A 22,276-nucleotide genomic window follows, 5' to 3' on the forward strand; every position below is an offset into this window, starting at 1 on the left:
AATCTCAAGTATCAACCTTCTGGTTCTAATGGGTCCGGGGTTTACCTGCTTGTGGTCAGCAGTTTCCATCTGGTGGGAGTCTGGTTTCTATTAAAAAAAATTTAGGAATGTGTGTCAGACATTGTTATCTATGTCCTTTAGGGAAGAACTAAAGATTCTGTGACCCTGCTATATGGCTGATTTATTGTTTGTATTGTTACCAGTTCTCCTGGCCCAACTGTTATTCTTTGTTACCACAGGTTCACATTCTTCCAATCATTAACCCTCGAGCCAGGCTTTCTGAGACTGAAGGGAGGCCTGAGGGATTAAAGCAAAGCCTTTTATTTCAAGAGAGGGGGGACACCAGGGTGAGGGTCATATACCCGAGAGGGTCCTGAGGGTCAGGCTCAGTTTCATACCCAGATGGGTCAAAGACACAATCTATACCCCAAAACTAAGGCATTCTTTCTATTTTCAATAGCAAAATCCATTTTGATGAGTTGTTGGTATTTGAGAATTCACTCCAGAATTTTCTTTTTAAATAACCTTTCTTTTTCTAAAATAAATCACTCATTTACTGAGTAAGTATTTACAGCTGACTTCTTAGGAAACATTGATATATGTCTTAAAGCTTCCTGCAGAGTTGGCAATACAACACTCAGTAATTTCTAATATTCTAATGTGTGGTCAAGTTTCTACATGCTGATCATAACATAAATATGTACAATGAAATGTAAATCATCTACCATTAAAACTGTATTTGCCCAGTGTTGATAATCAGATATAGATAAAGATAATTCAAAACTAATAGGAAATGGGCCCAGCTCTCAAGAGTTCAGCATTTTAGGATGCAAGACTGCAGATACTGAATAGCTTCATAATGGAAGAATTTTTAAATTATTATTTTTTAATTTTTCAAAATACACGGTATACATGCAGAAAATTTAAGCCCTAAATCATCATTCAAATTTGAGAAACTCTGAAGTATTTGTTGTTCAGTTCTTTTCAATTATTTACCTATTTCTTTTCTAAGAAAAGAGTGTCACATTCATCCCTATAGGAAAATGTTTTAGGTTATAGGTAGAAAAAATAGATAGACAGCAGACAGACAGATAGATACATAGGAAAAAATAAGTAGAAAAATATCCCCAGTTGTTAAGTCAGTCCTGGAGGGGAAGTGACAAAAGCTCAGTTACAGAGTATTTCAGGTTTTTAAATTCTGATCCATAGTGAAGAATATATAATTTAGCAAATTATTTTATTAATTTGTGGCAAATTAGGTAACATGAACCACAGCTACAAAAGTAACTCCTGCTGTGGGGTGAGAACAGAGTGCAGCAGTGTGAACTCTCCTCCCTCTCCACCTGCCCATGATGTACTTGACCCCTTTGTCATAAGGAGTACCTGCTAACTTTATAGAAATGAGCTGAGGGAACAATGAGTGAGTTGTAGAGATTTTTCTTCCTCATGATTGTCCTTAGAGCTTTGCCCAGAGAAAAGACTGTGTGAATTAGAGGAAGGAAGGGAGAATCATGGGAAAAAGATCCATGGATGCAGAAGAGAGGAGAGTCAGAAAATTCAGCTCTTCAAGAGCTCTCTCTCTCTGTCTCCAAAATTTCTTTCCACTTTCTAACCCTGATTCATGGTCCAAATATGCTTCAGATTTGTCTCTCATTTTCTCAGTCTGTGAGCATCACCTATTGTCTGTGTTTCTATCTGTTTGTATATAGACAAAGGAGTACTTTTGATAACCTAAACTTCTGGAGAGAGACCGATAAATAATATGTGAAGCATGTATAACTTCCTAATTTTATTTAATTAGGCATTGATTTATACCCTGTCTAATTTTTCCAGAGGATTCAAGGGTTTCAAATGGTATAGTAAATAGCAATCCTGCCTTTTCACATTATGACTGAAAGACAGAACATGACAGTAAGTAACAGTGTGGCTTTGGTTGATTCGAGGAATTTTCACTCTGAGCAGGGTGATCAGTTACATAATCCAATCAATTAATTCAATTCAAAAAATATTTTCAAGGACTTGCACAACCACGTATGTAATGATATGTTGAGCAGAAAGATAAGACAGTAAAATATAGCTCCTGCCTTCAAGGACTTGAGAACTTAGGACTCCTTACTGGCTTCCTTTGCTTGATGCTTGGTGATTCAATCTTTAGTCAGTTATCTGATAACCACAGTCATCATAATCACAGTCACATAACAGATAACCACATGTCATGTCTCTTTCACAAAACAAGAAAGAAAGTTCATTCCTTTATTACAGGAGTCCTTCCTCTGAAGGTCAGGTGGAACTGGATTTGACTGAACTGGGTCAGTGGAGATTTTTATGTTATCAGTGTGGTTGTATACAGTATTTTGGCTTCTTCACTAGCTTGGATAATCAAGATGTGACAAGTATAGACCTTGTTGCATGAGGTATGATAATCATGTTGTGATGTTTTTGTGCCTCATCCACTGTTACAATTTGAACGGCTCCATGCCAAACACTGGTTTGCAGAGTTTTCATACTGTGTCGTGGCATTATAAAAACAAGGTAGAATGACATGATTGTATGCAGAGTTTGGATTGTTTCTGTCATATAGTAATACCATGACATCTAAAAAAAAAGACTGTGTAATTTTAACATAAGATTACAAAACCAAGAAAGTCATAACATTGGATGACAGCTGACACTAATCAGTTTAGATTTTGAGTTTTCCATGAGTTTGCTAATGGAGAAAAATTAAGAAAAAAGGTTTCTTTAACTGAGTATGTACACTAGAGAATTGCATGATCTTGCTTTCCTTTAATTACCAAAAATTCCTGATTTCCTGGTATAGTCTCTCATTTGTCTTCTGATTATGCTCTGTCTGATGGTCTTATTTCAAGCACTTCTTACACTGAAAATGAGATTGCTCTTAGAGCTCACTGCATGTAGTCGTAATTCTAAAATTAGTAAGAAAGTATTGTTCTAAGACTGCATGGACTTCCTCAGAAGTTGGGGCAATATACTTCATGTATTTGAATATGGTTACTTTATAATCAACACACACTAATTTAGGAATTCACAGCACCAGTACATGAACATTTTCTAGTCTTCAGTTTATGCCTCTGAAAGCAACAGACTCCTTCTCAAAGAAAAAATAAACTCTTGGAAAGGAAAGGAAAGGGAAGGGAAGGGAAGGGAAGGGAAGGGAAGGAAGGCAAGGCAAGGCAAGGCAAGGCAAGGCAAGGCAAGGCAAGGCAAGGCAAGGCAAGGCCAGGCCAGGCCAGGCCAGGCCAGGCCAGGCCAAGTTCATGGAGTTTGAAGGCTGTATGCAGCATCCAGTTCAGATAAAATTTTCAAAGAATGAATTTTAATGCACACAGCCCTATTAGCACAGGATCAGATTCCTAACAAATTGATTGGACATGCAAAAAGAGTATGTGTCCCAGATTTAAAGTCATTACCCAGTCTTAAACACAGCTGTTGCAGCAAGGCTTTCATTCTAGATGGACATGAGCAAATTGAATGATTCTGAAGGTGATTGTCTAGTGTATTTCCTACAGTACAATTTTCAATGATGACAAATTTAATGAAATCACTATTGTATTATTTAGCAAGAGAATGTGTGTCTTATTTTGTATAACCATCAATGACTACTTAACAGTGCACAAGAGTATGAATGCACAAATATTTAAAAACAACCAGAGGCACCCATAATTCTTTGGCTGAGGGAAGGTAGATGCACCCAGTTCTGCCATTATCCTTACCCAACCAAAGATGAAGATACTCCTATACTTTATATTGTAACCTTACCCAATTTTCTCCCTATTATTCCTGAGTACTGGCTTTTTGCTACTTCCAATCTTTTCCTGGAAATGCCCATTTCAGTCGAGTATAAGATACATTTTTGTTTTAATTTTAAATATTTTCCCTTCTATATCCAGGAATACACGCTCCCATAAGCATTGCATATTCAAGAGTATTGCATATATAAACTACTGAGCATATGCCATTGTTTCACGTGGACTCTGCACGTGTCAAGGGGGAAACACAGTACTTTTATTCTTAATTTTGTGCCATATGAGGGTTTAGACAGAAAGATGTACATAGATTTTGTCAAACAAAATTCTAATTAGTAATAGAATATTCATAAAAGGCTATGGCCAGAGAAGTGAAGAAAAATAAATTCTTGTGAAAGGCAGTCCTAGAACTTGTGTCTGTCTACAAAATAAATGACTTATAAACTGTTCATTTTGTAATATAGCTTTATAGTTGTTACTTATGATTTGTGTGGAATATAAATAAGAAATATGTGTGGTATATATGTAAGAAATCAGTGTAGGTACAAATGATCAAATTGCCAGTCATCTTGTGAAAGTAGCCAAGCAGTCTATGGTCTTAGGGAAGTGACACAAAACCCTGGCAAAGAGTTCCAGAGGTAACTTTTCCCTACCATGGAAGAAAGTGTTCTTGATTGAATCGAAGAGTTAGGTAAACAAAGTAGAAAAACAGAAACAGCTCTTTTACAGTTAACTATAATTGTACCAGGGGAGTATTCATCCTTTCCCTTTTTAGTAAGAAGAACCTATTCTGAGCAATGAATATAATTAGTTAATAAATAACTCCATCTTTATGCCTAAGGAACTTAGCTTCAGGGCAATCGTAAGAGCAGGCAGTTAGAACAGAAGTGGGCATTCTATCAGAGGGCTATACACAAAGTTAACCAACAGAAATGAATCCTTTTAAGTTGTATTATAAATCTAAGTCAACACCAGATAGCTTGTTTACAAAAAAATGGTAGCAAGTTAAGAGCTTCTGTAGAGTATTGGGTAGAATGAATTTTTTTTTTTTTTTTTTTTTACTCTGAAGGTTAACAGATGTTTGTTTTGTATCATTAGAAATTATCTATAAAATGTTATGAGTAATAAGTTTGGTCAAGAAAATTATAGGCTAGATTTTGGACTTCTCTCAAAAGTGATTTAAAGTTTCAGATCTATTAACATGATCAAGAAGAAAAACAATTTAGTCTACTTCAATAAACATTTATTGAGCTCTAATATATGCCAGGTATTCCCTCAGGGATATAAAGATGAGTTTGGTCGTTGTCTTTGAGAAGACATGAGGAACTTATATTCTGGAAAGATTTCACCAACAGGTAATCAGATAGTTTTAGTGTTTGATAAAATGTAGCCACAGAAGGACTTAGGGATTCCTGAACACAGTGGAAGAGGGGACCCCGGGCCAGCCTACATGGCCGGGAAGACCTCTTGGATATTGGAAGACGTTCTGAGGTTCATCAGGCAGGGAAAGGAGGAAGGGATGTTTTCAGCAGAGCAAAGAACATCGTCTGCATGTGTTTAATCATCCAGTTATGCTACATGTCATAAATAAGACAGGAAAAATGACTGGCATATCCTACCCAATTTTTTTTAACCATCCTGTTTCTCCTATTGTCCTTGACTTTCAGTATTCCTTTGGGGTTTTAGAAAAAGAGAGCAATGGGAAGGGGGTGGGAAATTAAGAGAGGTGGCTTGCTGTGTTCTTGGATCATCTCCCTGATAGTGTTGTTTCCTTATCCCTTCAGAAATAATAGGGATGGAACAGAAGCTGTTGATTCAAACTATCTGTGTCCATAATAATTAACCACCTCTCACCCACACACTCGCAAGTTTTCAAAAGACTGACGATTCTATGGAGTCCTCCTCCATCTCTTCCTTCCTTTTATTGGTTTCATTTGAATCTCAGGAAAAGAATGACATTAAAAGTTTTGCTGTTTAACACAACATTGTAAAGCAACTCTACTCCAATAAAAATTAATTAAAAAAAAACTTTTGCTATTTAATGTAGCATACTTACATGTGCTGAATGCAGTACCATGCACCGTCCATGGAATGTCTTATTTAATCCTTACCACAGCCTGAGAGACAGATACTACTTTCCCAGTTTTACACATTAAAAAAAAAAAAAAAAAAGGCACAGAGAGGTTAAGTAACTTCTCCAAATTTATTCACCTAAAATGTAGGTTATGAAGTCAGTGTTTGAACCCAGGCTGTTGGACTCAGGGGCAGCACTCTTAAATCTTGTTCAATACTGGCCCCTTGCCTGCTATTCATTCCATAAATATTTAATATATCTACAATATGTAAGACATTCATGTGGATTATTTTATGTCTTACAGCATTTTATAGAATTTAATACACTTTCAGTTCATTATTTCATTTTGATCCTCAACATTAGGATCTATTAGGTAGGCCAGCCAGATAGCAAAACTTCATAAAGGAGAAAACTAAAACTCAAAGGATTTGAATTGGTCAGTGTCTCAAAATTAAGAAGCGGCAAGGCTCAAACCTGAGTCTTTTGACCCTAGTGTACAGTTCTTTTCAGACCAGTAAAATGGACAATGCTAGATCCATCATTGTAACGTTAAGAACGGAAAAATATATCTGATCATGTAAATGACACATACAAAGGCATGCTGAATTAGTGAAAGACTCCACACTAGAACCAGGTCCCTCAACCACATCATTTGAAAACCTTGAGCAGATTTTGCAGTAGTTGTTTTCATTGCTAATAATCTTGAGTAGGTTGTAAACTGCCCGAATGTCTCATTCAGTTTGGGTAACATAGGAAGCTGGCAGTTGCAAGTAATTATAAAAATTAGAACAACAGCAGAAGTTTGTGTACAGTAGGGACTTTTAAAGTTACTGCCTTCTTATGGCTAATTATATAGTTGTAGGAACAACATGAAGCATTCCAATGCTTCTATTTCCAAAGATAGATGTATGTACATACAGCTGATTATATATAGTGATGAGGAATCTGTTGTTTCTTACTAACATCATTAAGGATTCATTTTCTAGTCTCATACCATTTTCTCCTACTAAACTTAATCCTTTTGGGGCTATTAGAGAGGCACTATACCAAAAGAGAGGAAAGCACAGACTAGTTTATGTAACTCCACCACTTAGAATTATGTCATGGTTGGAAAATTATTTAAAACCTTTTGGACACAGTTTCCCCATTTTTATTATGAGAATAGTCATTCTTAAATAGGGTATGTAAAATATGTTGCCTACTATATAATAGATACTCAATAGTATGTGTCATCATCATTATTACTGTGTATATATATATATATATATATATATATATATATATATACACACACACATATAGTTTGTGCTCAATATATAATAATTTGTTTATTTATAATTACCTGTTCTGGAATTCAAACCACTATTATTTTGAAGTAGGTAAAGTTTGTTGTTAGAAGCCATAGTTCACTTTCTTTTATTTTTTTAAATTTTTTAAGGTATGGTTGATTTACAGTACTATATGTTTCAGGTGTACAACATAGTGCTTCACAATTTTTAAAGATTATACTCCATTTATAGTTATTATAAAATGTTGGCTATATTCCGTGTGCTGTACAGTACATCCTTTTAACCTATTTATTTTATGCATAGTAGTTTGTACCGCTTAATCCCCTATCCCTATCATACCTCTTCCCCCTTCCCTCTCGCTACTGGTAACCACTAATTTGTTCTTAATATCTGTGAGTTTGTTTCTTTTTTGTAATATTCACCAGTTTGTTTTATTATTTAGACTCCACATGCAAGTGATATCATACAACATATGTATGATATGTTCTCTATCTGGCTTATTTCACTAAGCATAATACCCTCCAAGTTCATCCATGTTGTTGAAAATGGCAAAATTTCATTCTTCCTTATGGCTGAATAGTATCACATTGTGTATATGTATTGGGTTGGCCAAAAAATTCATTCGGGTTTTTCCATAACATCTTATGGAAGAACCCGAATAAACTTTTTGGCCAACCCAATATCTATATCTCTATATCTGTATAGATATAGATATATCTCACATCATCTTTATCCATTCATCTCTTGATGGACACTTAGGTTCCTTCCGTATCTTGGCTATTGTAAATAATGCTGCTATGGACATTGGGGTGTCCTTTGAATTCTAATCTTTTTGAATTAGTGCTTTCTTTTTCTTTGGATGTATGCCCAGGAGTGGAAGTGATGGATCATATGGCAGTTCTAATTTTAGTCTTTTGAAGAGCCCATACTTCACTTTTTTGTAGTGCTTTTCTTCCTGCAGAGCCCTTCTCCCACGCTGGTAATATGGCGTGTTAAAAAAAGTGCAGCTATGGAGCCACACATACGTGGGTATGAAATTACTCCTCGCCACTGAATTACTCTATGCCTATGAGTAACACATTTAACTTCTTTTTTTTTTTCTTGAGCACATGTGTTTTTTGGTTTTTTTTTTAAATTTAATTTTATTTATTTTTTTAAACAGCAGGTTCTTATTAGTTATCCATTTTATACATATTAGTGTATACATGTCAATCCCAATCTCCCAATTCATCACACCACCACCACCCCCCCGCCTTGGTGTCCATACATTTATTCTCTACATCTGTGTCTCAATTTCTGCCCTGCAAACGGTTCATCTGTACCATTTTTCTAGATTCAACATATATGCGTTAATATACTATATTTGTTTTTCTCTTTCTGACTCACTTCACTCCGTATGACAGTCTCTAAATCCATCCACGTCTCTACAAATGACCCAATTTCGTTCCTTTTTATGGCTGAGTAATATTCCATTGTACATATGTACCACATCTTCTTTATCCATTCATCTGTCTATGGGCATTTACGTTGCTTCCATGTCTTGGCTATTGTAAATAGTGCTGTAATGAACATTGGGGTACATGTGTCTTTTTGAATTATGGTTTTCTCTGGGTATATGCCCAGTAGTGGGATTGCTGGGTCATATGGTAATTCTATTTTTAGTTTTTTACGGAACCTCCATACTGGCTGTATCAATTTACATTCCCACTGACAATGCAAGAGGGTTCCCTTTTCTCCACACCCTCTCCAACATTTGTTGTGTGTGGATTTTCTGATTATGCCCATTCTAACTGGTGTGAGGTGATACCTCACTGTAGTTTTGATTTGCATTTCTCTAATAATTAGTGATGTTGAGCAGCTTTTCATGTGCTTCTTGGCCATCTGTATGTCTTCTTTGGAGAAATGTCTATTTAGGACTTTTGCCCATTTTTTGATTGGGTTGTTTGTTTTTTTAATATTGAGTTGCATGAGCTGTTTATATATTTTGGACATTAATCCTTTGTCATTTGCTTCGTTTGCAAATATTTTCTCCCATTCTGAGGGTTGTCTTTTCATCTTGTTTATAGATTCCTTTGCTGTGCAAAAGCTTTGAAGTTTCATTATGTCTCATTTGTTTATTTTTGTTTTTATTTCCATTACTCTAGGAGGTGGATCAAAAAGGATCTTCCTGTGATTTATGTCAAAGAGTGTTCTTCCTATGTTTTCCTCTAAGAGTTTTAGAGTGTCTGGTCTTACATTTAGGTCTCGAATATATTTTGAGTTTATTATTGTGTATGGTGTAAGGGAGTGTTCTAATTTCATTCTTTTACATGTAGCTGTCCAGTTGTCCCACCCAGCACCACTTATTGAAGAGACTGTCTTTTCTCCATTGTATATCCTTGCCTCCTTTGTCATAGATTAGTTGACCATAGGTGTGTGGGTTTATCTCTGGGCTTTCTATCTTGTTCCATTGATCTATATTTCTGTTTTTGTGCCAGTACCATATTGTCTTGGTGACTGTAGCTTTGTAGTATAGTCTGAGGTCAGGGAGTCTGATTCCTCCAGCTCCACTTTTTTTCCCTCAAGACTGCTTTGGCTATTCGGGGTGTTTTGTGTCTCCATACAAATTTTAAGATTTTTTGTTCTAGTTCCGTAAAAAATGCCATTGGTAATTTGATAGGGATTGCATTGAATCTGTAGATTGCTTTGGGTAGTATAGTCATTTTCACGATATTGATTCTTCCAATCCAAGATCATGGTATATCTCTCCATCTGTTTGTATCATCTTTAATTTCTTTCATCAGTGTCTCATAGTTTTCTGCATACAGGTCTTTTGTCTCCCTAGGTAGGTTTATTCCTAGGTGTTTTATTCTTTTTGTTGCAATGGTAAATGGGAGTGTTTCCTTAATTTCTCTTTCAGATTTTCCATCATAAGTGTATAGGATTGAAAGAGATTTCTGTGCATTAATTTTGTATCCTGCAACTTTACCAAATTCATTGATTAGCTCTAGTATTTTTCTGGTGGCACCTTTAGGATTCTCTATGTATACTATCATGTCATATGCAATCAGTGACAGTTTGACTTCTTCTTTTCCAATTTGTATTCCTTTTATTTCTTTTTCTTCCCTGATTGTCATGGCTAGGACTCCCAAAACTATGCTGAATAGTAGTGGTGAGAGTGGACATCCTTGTCTTGTTCCTTATCTTAGAGGAAATGCTTTCAGGTTTTCACCATTGAGAATGATGTTTGCTGTGGTTTTGTCATATATGGCCTTTATTACGTTGAGGTAGGTTCCTTCTATGCCCACTTTCTGGAGACTTTTTTTTAAGTCATAAATGGGTGTCGAATTCTGTCAAAAGATTTTTCTGCATCTATTGAGATGATCATATGGTTTTATTCTTCAATTTGTTAATATGGTGTATCACATTGATTGATTTGCATATATTGAAGAATCCTTGCATCCCTGGCATAAATCCCACTTGATCATGGTATATGATCCTTTTAAGGTGTTGTTGGATTCTGTTTGCAAGTATTTTGTTGAGGATTTTTGCATGTATATTCATCAGTGATATTGGTCTGTAATTTTCTTCTTTTGTAGTATCTTTTTCTGGTTTTGGTGTCAGGGTGATTGTGGCCTCATACAGTAAGTTTGGGAGTGTTCCTTCCTCTGCAGTTTTTTCAAAGAGTTTGAGAAGGTTGGATGTTAGCTCTTCTCCAAATGTTTGATAGAATTCACCTGTGAAGCCATCTGGTCCTGGACTTTTGTTTGTTGGAAGATTTTTAATCACAGCTTCAATTTCATTACTTGTGATTGGTCTGTTCATATTTTCTGTTTCTCACTGGTTTAGTCTTGGAAGGTTATACCTTTCTAAGAATTTGTCCATTTCTTCCAGCTTGTCCATTTAATTGGCATAGAGTTGCTAGTAGTAGTCTCTTAGGATGCTTTGTATTTCTGCGGTGTCTGTTGTAACTTCTCCTTTTTCATTTCTAATTTTATTGATATGAGTCCTCTCTTTTTCTTGATGAGTCTGGCTAATGGTTTATCAATTTTGTTTATCTTCTCAAAGAACCACCTTTTAGTTTTATTGATCTTTGCAATTGTTTTCTTTGTTTCTATTTCATTTATTTCTGCTCTGATCTTTATGATTTCTTTCCTTCTACTAGCTTTGGATTTTGTTTGTTCTTCTTTCTCTGGTTCCTTTAGGTGTAAGGTTAGATTGTTTATTTGAGATTTTTCTTGTTTCTTGAGGTAGGCTTGTATTGCTATAATCTTCCCTCTTAGAACTGCTTTTGCTGCATACCATAGGTTTTGGACCGTTGTGTTTTCATTGTCATTTGTCTCTAGGTTTTTTCTGATTTCCTCTTTGATTTCTTCAATGATCTCTTGGTTATTTAGTAACATATTGTTTAGACTCCATGTGTTTTTGTTTTTTACGTTTTTTTCCCTGTAATTGATTTCTACTCTCATAGCATTGTGGTCAGAAAATATGCTTTTAATGATTTCAATTTCTTAAATTTACTGAGGCTTGATTTGTGACCCAAGATGTGATCTATCATGGAGAATGTTCCATGCGCACTTGAGAGGAAAGTGTAATCTGTTGTTTTTGGATGGAATGTCTTATAAATATTAATTGAATCTATCTGGTCTATTGTGTCATTTAAAGCTTGTGTTTCCTTATTAATTTTCTGTTTGGATGATCTGTCTATTGTTGTGAGTGAGCTGTTAAAGTCTCCCACTATTATTGTGTTACTGTTGATTTCCTCTTTTATAGCTGTTAGCAGTTGCCGTATGTATTGAGGTGTTCCTATGTTGGGTGCATATATATTTATAATTGTTATATCTTCTTCTTGGATTGATCCCTTGATCATTATGTAGTGTCCTTCCTTGTCTCTTGTAACATTCTTTATTTTAAAGTCTATTTTATCTGATACGAGTATTGCTAGTCCAGCTTTCTTTTGATTTCCATTTGCATGGAATATCTCTTTCCGTCCCCTCACTTTCAGTCTGTGTGTGTCCCTAGGTCTTAAATGTGTCTCTTGTAGACAGCATATATATTGGTCTTGTTTTTGTATCCATTCAGTGAGCCTGTGTCTTTTGGTTGGAGCATTTAATCCATTCATGTTTAAGATAGTTATCAATATGTATGTTCCTATTACCATTTTCTTAATTGTTTTGGGTTTGTTTTTGTAGGTCCTTTTCTTCTCTTGTGTTTCCCACTTAGAGAAGTTCCTTTAGCATTTGTTGTAGAGCTGGTTTGGTGATGCTGAATTCTCTTAGCTTTTGCTTGTCTGTAAAGCTTTTGATTTCTCCATTGAATCTGGATGAGATCCTTGCCAGGTAGAGTAATCTTGGTTATAGGTTCTTCCCTTTCATCACTTTAAATGTGTCATGCCCTCCCTCTGGCTTGTAGAGTCTCTGCTGATAAATCAGTTGTTAACCTTTTGGAAGTTCCCTTTTATGTTATTTGTTGTTTTTCCCTTGCTGTTTTCAATAATTTTTCTTTGTCTTTAATTTTTCCAATTTGATTACTATGTGTCTTGGTGTGTTTCTCCTTGGGTTCATACTGTATGGGACTCTCTGGGCTTCCTGGACTTGGGTGGCTATTTCCTTTCCCATGTTAGGGAAGTTTTCAACTGTAATCTCTTCAAATATTTTCTTGGGTCCTTTATCTCTCTCTTCTCCTTCTGGAACCCCTATAATGCGAATGTTGTTGTGTTTAATGTTGTCCCAGTGGTCTCTTAGGCTGTCTTCATTTCTTTTCATTCTTTTTTCTTTATTCTGTTCCACAGCAGTGAATACCACCATTCTGTCTTCCAGGTCACTTATCCATTCTTCTGCCTCAGTTATTCTGCTATTGATTCCTTCTAGTGTATTTTTCATTTCAGTTATTGTGTTGTTCATCTCTGTTTATTTCTTCTTTAATTCATCTAGGTCTTTGTTAAACATTTCTTGCATCTTCTCAATCTTTGCCTCCATTCTTTTTCCAAGAGTCCTGGATCGTCTTCACTATCATTATTTTGAATTCTTTTTCTGAAGGTTGCCTATCTCCACTTCATTTAGTTGTTTTTCTGGGGTTTTATCTTGTTCCTTCATCTGGTACATAGCCCTCTGCCTTTTCATCTTGTCTGTCTTTCTGTGAATGTGGTTTTTGTTCCACAGGCTGCAGGATTGTAGTTCTTCTTGCTCCTTCTGTCTGCCCTCTGGTGGATGAGGCTATCTAAGAGGCTTGTTCAAGTTTCCTGGTGGGAGGGACTGGTTACATTTAACTTCTTTGAATCTCTGTTTTCTCACCTGAGCTGAAAATAACAATGCTGGTGCCTTATGACTATTGTGAAAATTAGATGAAACGAGATGTAAAAAAAAAATGTAGCACAATATATGGTTACAGTAGATTTTTGGCATAGATTTGGTGACATTTTCTTTTTACCTTCTTGAATACCTAGGCATAATCTACTCTATTCCTTTATATTCCTAACCCAGTCATATCACAGGCCCTTTAATCACAGCAGTGTATAAGTAACTGAGTGATCCCTTCCCAAGGTAGAGTCATTTATTGTGTAGGACAGGAAAAGACTTTAACAATAATTAAAACTTAAATGAAACAGATGGAGCCAGGCTTCTGTTCACCCTCCCACTTCGACTTCGTACTCCAGCTGTATTAGACAACTCACCATTCACCCCTCTTTTAATTCACTAGAACACTGAATTATGTTGTTCTCTCTTTTCAAAATATTGCCTCATTTTTATCTTCCTAGTGATTTCCTTCTCCTTTACTAAGACCCTTCTTAAATGGTACCTCCTACATGAAGGCATTGATAATACACACATACACACACACACACACACACACACACACACACACACATACACACATATCATTCAACTTTACAGCTACCTGAACTTAACCACATTTGAGGGTCATGATTCTAAAATGCATGACTTAACCAGAAAATTCCAAGCAGCATTAACGTCATTTAGCCCTTTCTTTGGGATCCAGGACAGTCATTATGGACCAGGTTTTTTGGACAGTGTGGTAAAAGGCTGTCAGCCATCATCTCTGTTCATATTTCACCTGCCTCAGACAGCTTCTGACCTTTTCTGGTTTGCTTTTACTAATCTGTCAGAGGCTGAGAAGCTGGATAACTAAGCTTTAAAAGAATTGCATATTTAAAAACTCAATAAATTTCCTCATGAATCCTTAAGAGCCTTAATGCAGTCTTCTCTGAGGCCTTTATCAGAGACTTCTGACAAGCTGGACCTTCTGGATAAGTGGGGAGTTATTGTATTTTAGTCTGTTAATGTCTACTTTAAGGAAACACAGAATAAAAAATGTAGATATAAACAGAATTTAAATTAGAAGATAAGCACAAACTCACCTAGACTATTTAAAATATAATTTAATATAAAAACATTCAGTTTATATCCAGCTTTTCCATTATGGAGTTGAGAGGTAAAGGGCCCAGCAGATAAGAATAATGAACAAATTGCTGGATTATCCTCAGCTTACACTTCAAATAAACCAGCTAATTGTTTATTTATTTGCCTAGCAATTGCTGCCTTGATTATAGGCCATTAATGACCATTAATAAATGAAATTGTGTTTTCATTTCTCAAAGCAATTTTGAATTCCATAAATCTTGTATTTCTCATTAAAGGTGTTCAGATTTACACATGCTTGATCAACAAATATGATCAAGGCCTACAGTGCAACTTTAAAAGTAAGATGGAACTTTTAGAACAAAAACAACAAAAGGGATAATTCATGAAGTTTCTTACTGTTTCTCTCTGATGGGGATATTTGTCTTTAAATGTATGTTACTAGAAGACTTGTAAATGAAGAAAAATGTTAAGATATATTTGCTCTTCACTAAGAATGGTAATAGTACTTTGTATGTATATGAGCACTTTATATAAAATGTTTTAATATTTATCATATTGGATGTAATTAGATATTACCCCCATTAAATAAAAAAGAAAATGGAGACTTAAAGAATTAAATTATTATCCACACAAAGTTGCATTTAAATCTTGACTCCTCTACTAATTGACCAAATGATAAGACATCTTAATTGACATTCTGAGCCTTATTTTCATCTCCCATTGAAAACAGAGCTAATAATTTTTAAATTTTTATTTTTTTAAATTATCTTGAGAACTAAGGATATTGTTGGGAAAGTGCTGGGCACACCATAGGTACTCAATTGATATGATTTCTTTTGCTTTCTTCGTTAAAACATAGCTTCTTATTTTATAAAGATTCTAACACTTGTAGAGACAAAACATTAAATTATTTTATAAAGTTTAGTGTCCTGATGAATTCAGAAAATTAACATATTTAAAGATGTTGAGTCTATTATAAGGCATACTCTAGTAAATGAATATCTTAGATTTGGAAAGAGAATTTACTATATATTATTTAGAATGATGCTAAATTACTTTGGCTGTGCCAATTATGTATCAGGTGGAGAAGCTATTTTTACTATTTGTATTAGTAGACAGAAATACAGTATGTGAAATGAAAGCAATATTCAAGTGGGAGTCAGAATTTCTTGGTTTTGGTCATGAGCCAGGCCACTAACTGTGTGACTCTGAGCAAGTTACTTAACCTTTCTGGGTTTCATTTTACTCATTGATACTTGTAAAATTTAAAATAAATAATCTCTAAGGACTTTTCTAGCTGTAAGAAGACAAAATTCCCAAAATGTACTCTATAGAACAGGAGTTTGTTGAGATATTGTTTTCCTTAAAAAAGTTAATACTCAAATAAATCTGAGAAATACTGAATATTATCCCCTCCTTTAGATAATTCACAATGCATAGTAATATATTAAAGGCTCTGAAAAGTCCTCTACTAAAGACATCCCGATTCACTTATGCATTGATTAAGGTTAGCATTAATTAATTAAGGTCAGAGTTCTCTAATCTTTTTGAACCATAGAACCTCTCTTTTGGGGGGATGTAATGGCAGAAGATATCATAGTCTTTCAGAAAGTAGGTGTTAGAACAGGTAGCACACTTTTTAAAAGTGATAATTTTTAATAATTTTTATTACTTTGTAATAATTTAAAAACTTGTCTAAAATCTAACTACATTATGAAATATAATGAAAATATGGACCTGTACAAGTAGAGGAACTCATCCAGATGGGATTAACAGATATGCATATAAGTAGACTTGGGCTTTCTGTATTCCCATCTCTTCTAGTTTTCCACTGCACATTCAACAGAATTATGAAATAATTTTGGAGCAATGAGTGTTTCTTAGATCCAGTGAAATCTCCTTCAAAGAAGCTCTTCATTCACAATAGCAGGTAGTTTGGATAGTGGGACAGCCTTGGAGTGTGGGCATCCTGCTTTGAGTCTGGTCTGCCCTTGGATCCTCTGTAATCTTGGGCAAGTTACTTAACTTCTTTGAGTGCACATTACCTCATTTTTAAAATGGAGATATGATTACCTAGCTCACAGCCTCACCGTGGGTATTAATTGAGATAGGTAATGTAACAAACTTGTAAAAGTATAAAGTTCTATGTAAATGGAAAGTTATTAATAGAGTCTGCTCTCAATGAATATGTCTAAAATCACTGACTGTTTTATGTCTTCTAAAATAGCAAGCCTGGGAAAACAAGAATTTTTATAGAATTGTAGGACTAAACAAACTGCAGTTGCCTGTCCCCTTGGCTTCATTTTTCAAATAAAACATTAAGGCACAGAGATGCTAAGAGAGTTTTATAAGCAAGTAAGCTGGCAGGGATAGAACTGGTGCCCTGAGCTGATTGCTCTGACTGGAGTCCATTTCTTTCTGGCACAACCCCAGTGGCTCAAGTTGTGTATGCAGAGTATACCTCCTTCCCCTTTTACATTGTCATAATGAGGCAAATACTTCAACCATTAAAAAACAAAATCCCATATTCTAAGAAAAGCAAACTGATTGTTGCTCTTGAAATATGACTGCTGTTCTTTATTTGAAATTTAGTTTTCTTGTTTGTGCTATTAAGCAAAGTTAATTTGATTTTTCTCACTTATGTCTTTCCTTTTTTGTTTTTTTTTTAAAATTCTTGGTCAGTCCTTTCTTTTATTTTCTGGGTTTTTTCAACCCTTTTGTAGAAAGGGTACATGTGCTAAGCTATGACTGTATACTCTACGCATGTTTATGTATTATACCTTTTAAAAAAAAAATTTAGGATAAAGTCAGAATGGACTCTGAATGTAAATTCTACGTGGGATACTTATCAGCTATGTATATTTCATTTTCTTAATCTAGTTAGCTCCTTAGAATATAACAATGTACAATTTACAGTCAGTGGATAATTTGATTATAAATAAGTCACATAGAATTTTCATTTCATAACTATTGTCCAAAGAATGCACTGGTAACATCTCAGGTTTATTTCTCATCACTGCTAAGAAGAGAAAATGTTTCAATAAGCATAAACTGAATCTCAAGAGACTTGGGTTGATTTCAAACTACTTACCTGATGGTGAAGATTGTGATTATTGAAAGAAGTTAATATAAGAAATTATTTCTTTAAAATCTAAATAAAAGATCTTCTTGACTCTTTGAAAGATTTTTGTTTTCCATGGAAATATGGGATAACATGGGCTCTCTCATATTTTTATATACAGCTGACCCTTGAACAATACAGATTTGAGCTGCTTAGGTCCACTTATATGAAGATTGTTTTCAATAAATGCGTACTACACGATTCGAGGTTAGTTGAATCCATGGATGCAGAACTGAGGATACGGAAGGGTAGACTATAAAGTTATATGTGGATTTTCCACTCTGCAGAGCGTTGGTGTCCCTAACTCCTGCATTGTTCAAGGGTCATCTGTAGTTTTGTTTAAGGTGGTCTTAAAGACATACCCTTTCATTTTTCTCGGCAGCAAAAATTAGCCAAGGTACAACTCTTCTTTTCCCATGGTGAAGTATGAGCATCATATAATGATATTCTGAGAAATGCACACGATATTTTACCAAATAGCTCTTTAGAAATAGGTGAAATATCCCCATTAACATGATTTATTTTACTTAGACTTTAATGAGTTTTGAAGACTTAGAAAGATAGCATATTAATAGAAAAAAAAAGCCTATACTAAATATTGCTAGATCTGGTTTCTAATGTCCCCTTAAGCACTAACCCAGCTATGCAGCTTAGGCAAGACAACTAATCTCTCTCGACTTCACATTTATAATGTACAAAATGAGGCAGTGTTACTTGTTCAAAGCACTCTGATAGACTGTATGTATATGTGGGGTCCATATAAGACCTAATTCTGTGACTTCCCAGGTCATGACAGAGAGACAATGAGTCACTTCAATAGAATGTGAATGAAATAATTTCTTTCTCCAAATTGTTGCTGCTAACTCACCCTTGAGCAAAAAGAAAATTCTTACTTCAAACAAGAAGTAATACCATTTTACTGAATTTGCAGATGTAGAAAAATGTCCATTGATATTAATTCATGTTCTCTTCTGAAGGTAATTACTCTCACCCTTGGGGAAATCCTGGACCTTACCATTTGTCTTAGATTGGATTACCTGGGAAAAAGACTCTGAGACAGAAGTTTGTTTATAGGAGATTTATTGGGGCACACTCTCATGACAATACCTATGAGAGATGAGGGAAGCAGGATTGGGCAGAGGGAGAAACTCAACTGTGATGTAGCTTGGCTTATTCTACAGGGACCTCCGGAGCTAAGATGGCATGTCGGGCTTGTCCGAATCAAGACAAAGGGTAGAAGAGACCCACTGTAACCAACCTCTACCAAGTGATTTGTTGCTCTCCTTGAGGGATGGTGCCCTATCTCCAACTTAGCATTGGTCTCTGTAGCTAGTAATTTGGACATTTGGTTGCATCAATAGTTAGATCAGACTTGGTTAGTGGAAGTCCATGGTGTTTTGGCTCATACATAGCCTCTGTACCTGTCTGTACCTGTCGCACATTGTCTGTGTTGTTCTCTTATTAGGCTTGCCAGAACTGCATAACTGTCTTGTTTTTCTCAAGACAGATACTTGCAATACCATAGGGTCTGATAAGCCATATGGTCCAAGTGGCAGGATTGCCAGCACCGTAGCCTCGATCTGCTACAGAGCTCTTTCCTACCCCAGGCCCTTCTCAAAGCTGCCAACTTTTCATTCCACTAAGGAAATGGGTCAGAACAGGTTTTTTTTAAATGTAAAATAGTCTTCTGCCTGAAATTGAGGAGGCATAGCTGGCAATATGCCTCATAGTGAGAGGTGCAAGATGCTATAATGTGTCTTTTCCTTTGGAGGGGTGTCCTAGCATGGTCAAGATGACAGAAACCCTAAAAATTCACTGATATAGCACATTTCTGAATCTTTGTCTTACCTATTAGAAGCCTCTAATATATTTTTCTTATTGAGTCTATTTTAAATAGTCTCAAAATAGTGAATAAATGTGATCTGTGGAGTGTCTCAATAATGCAAATCTCTTTGGAGTATATATTATGACAGAGGGTGAAAGATTTAACAAGCCCTCTAACAAGATTATAATACTCGTGCTTTTCCTCCATGAATGTGAACTACTAATGGTTTTCCGTCCTGAAAAAGATGGAAAATAATGCATCTTCTAGACCAGTGGCTACACACCATTTACCTGAGACTATGTTAGCATGTTCTAACAGAGGTTGCCATGTCTTGCCCAACAGCTGCAGTTGAGTATCACTTGGTTGTTTTGGTGGTTCACTGTCATCCTTCAGAATCTTTCTGGTTTTTGTTGTGGCCAAACTAGTGAATAAATGGAGATATGATGGGAACCACCACCTCTGCATACTTTAAGAGTGGCTCTAACTTTTCCAGGCTTCTCATGATGCAATATTGTTAATGATTTTCAATTTTGACTAGAATAGGAGCAGTTTCAGAGATTCACATATCACCTTCCCCACTATGAGAGCTCTTACCATCAGATCAAGGAACCTATGTGGAAATTCCCTCAGCTGCTAAGTATGTTCATTTCAATTACAATTGAGTAGCTCAGTGTGAGTTGAGTGGGTCAGGACTCTGATGCGTAGTCCACGTGTGCCCTCCACTCTAACACAGGGTCACTGTGAAGCTTCAGGTCAATGAATAATAATGCCAACATGAACCTTTATCCAAGAGTCCTTGAAATCTCTGGGTACCCCCATTTCCTCAGTGTATGATTACTTAAGTAAATGTCTATAGGCCATAGGTAAGAGCTAGGTGTTATGATCCATCCTGTTGGAGACCTAGCCTCTCCTTCAGTCAGAGGGCTCCAGATATGAGAACTAGCTCAGGTCTGAAAACTGGTCTTGAGATAGTGACATTTTATTATATTTTAGCTGTCACCCTCAGCCTTCTGATCGTACATCTGGATGTTGTTGTTGTTGTGTAGATTGAACAATATCTTTAGTGCCTGCCCATCTAATTTGGTCCTGGGAAGATTATGTTCTACTAACTATTTCATAGCTCTATGTGGGTCAGGCCCACTTGCCTCCCAAACCAACATCCTCTAGCCTGGCTGCTACTGTGACAGTGCCATTCATTACAATAACGGCACATACTACCTTGCCTCTGAGGGTTTAGGGCTTCTACCTGGCCTCTATTATTTGGGTATCCAACCATTTCTATTGCTATCAGAGAGCCCAGTAATTTAATATTATCTCTTACTATCAGCCCTGACCTATAGAGAATGGCCATCACTGTGATTATTGATGCTAGTATCTTTCTTACCAGCAAATCCCATATTGCTTTGGTAAAGAAACTATTTGTCATGGAATACAGTCATCTGCTAGGCTTTCTGACCTCAGATAGTGTATCAACTCTAGTAGGCTCACTTCTCTGATCTTTTCTGCCATATACCATGAAAGACTTAGCATTTCTACTCAGTTAGTATGGACCATCACTTTATCTAACCTTCCCAGGTTATCCTAGGAGCACTGTCTCCCATTGCCCTTGCTAGGGTGTTGAATCCTGTGTCATGGGAGAATGCTGCCATATTTGTAAACTCTTCCTTATCCAACTTCGTGTTTCACTCTTATTGATCAGCACCTTCAAAGTCCAGTTCCAAAAATATTATCTCACAGGATCCAGGCAGACTTGGTAGGGTTGGGAGGTCAACCCTATCCGGAGCTCTGCTACTCTTATAATTAAATCTTGGGTCGATGCTCAGCTTTTTCTGCCCTCCGCCTGTCAGAGAAGAGAGTCCACATGTTGCCAAGAAGGCCTTCTGGCAGTCACACTTTGCCTTATGTTGATGATTAATCACCTTTACCCTTTTGTTGTCTTTCTCCAAGGCATGGATAGCCCGAGCAATAGCCATCTGATTCCATAGTCCTTATCATTTTTATTTCCCCAGACCTCTCAAACAGCTGAGGTGTTGCATCTGCACTGGTGAGAGTTTTAACAATCGTACTGTAACCATATGCCGGGCCTGTCAGTGTTTGACCTGTCACTGGAGATAAGGGACTCATCAACAGCAAGCTAGTGGGTAATCTGGCTCCCAGATCCTGTTTTAAAATCTTCTCTAGGCTCCCTTCTGGTATCAACAGTCTTAGGTCAGGTTCCCTGAGAAAGAGACTCAGACAGAATTCCTTATAGAGGTTTCAGGGAGGCTCTTGGAAACAACCCCTGTGAGGGGACACAGGCCGGGGCAGAAGGTGAAGTTGAGTGAAATGCAACAACACAACAGAGACCTCAGCCAGGTCTCTGTGGAGCTCTGGAGCTAGGATGACCCCCTGTCCCAACAAAAGCAAGGGAACCAGGCCTTTGTATCACCACATCGACCAGTTATTGGATGCACGTTGCCCCTGGGAAGGGAGTGTAACCTTGGGTGAAGCACTTCAAAAAAAGTTGTACTGGGCAGGGACCCAGCTGTGAGCCATCAGCAGCCTGGGACACTGGGGAAACCTCCAGACACCTGGGACAGTAAGTGCCTTGTTCCTAAAGGATTATCTAGGACGTGCACTGCAATGGCCCCTACTATTTCCTATGTGTTTGCTTTATGTATTTTTTTATGTATTATTGCATGTATTTGTATATATTTCTTCATAGCACATCAGTAGCAACTAAGTGGATGCACTTCTAAATAAAACCATCCATTCTGCCCGTGCCTGACACATTCATGTACACTTTTGTTTTTAACCTATTACAGCTTTTTAGTCATTTTCCTAGTGTTCCAACATTACCCAA

The sequence above is a fragment of the Balaenoptera acutorostrata genome, chromosome 4 (assembly GCF_949987535.1).
Source record: "Balaenoptera acutorostrata chromosome 4, mBalAcu1.1, whole genome shotgun sequence".
NCBI classification, from domain to species: Eukaryota; Metazoa; Chordata; class Mammalia; order Artiodactyla; family Balaenopteridae; genus Balaenoptera; species Balaenoptera acutorostrata.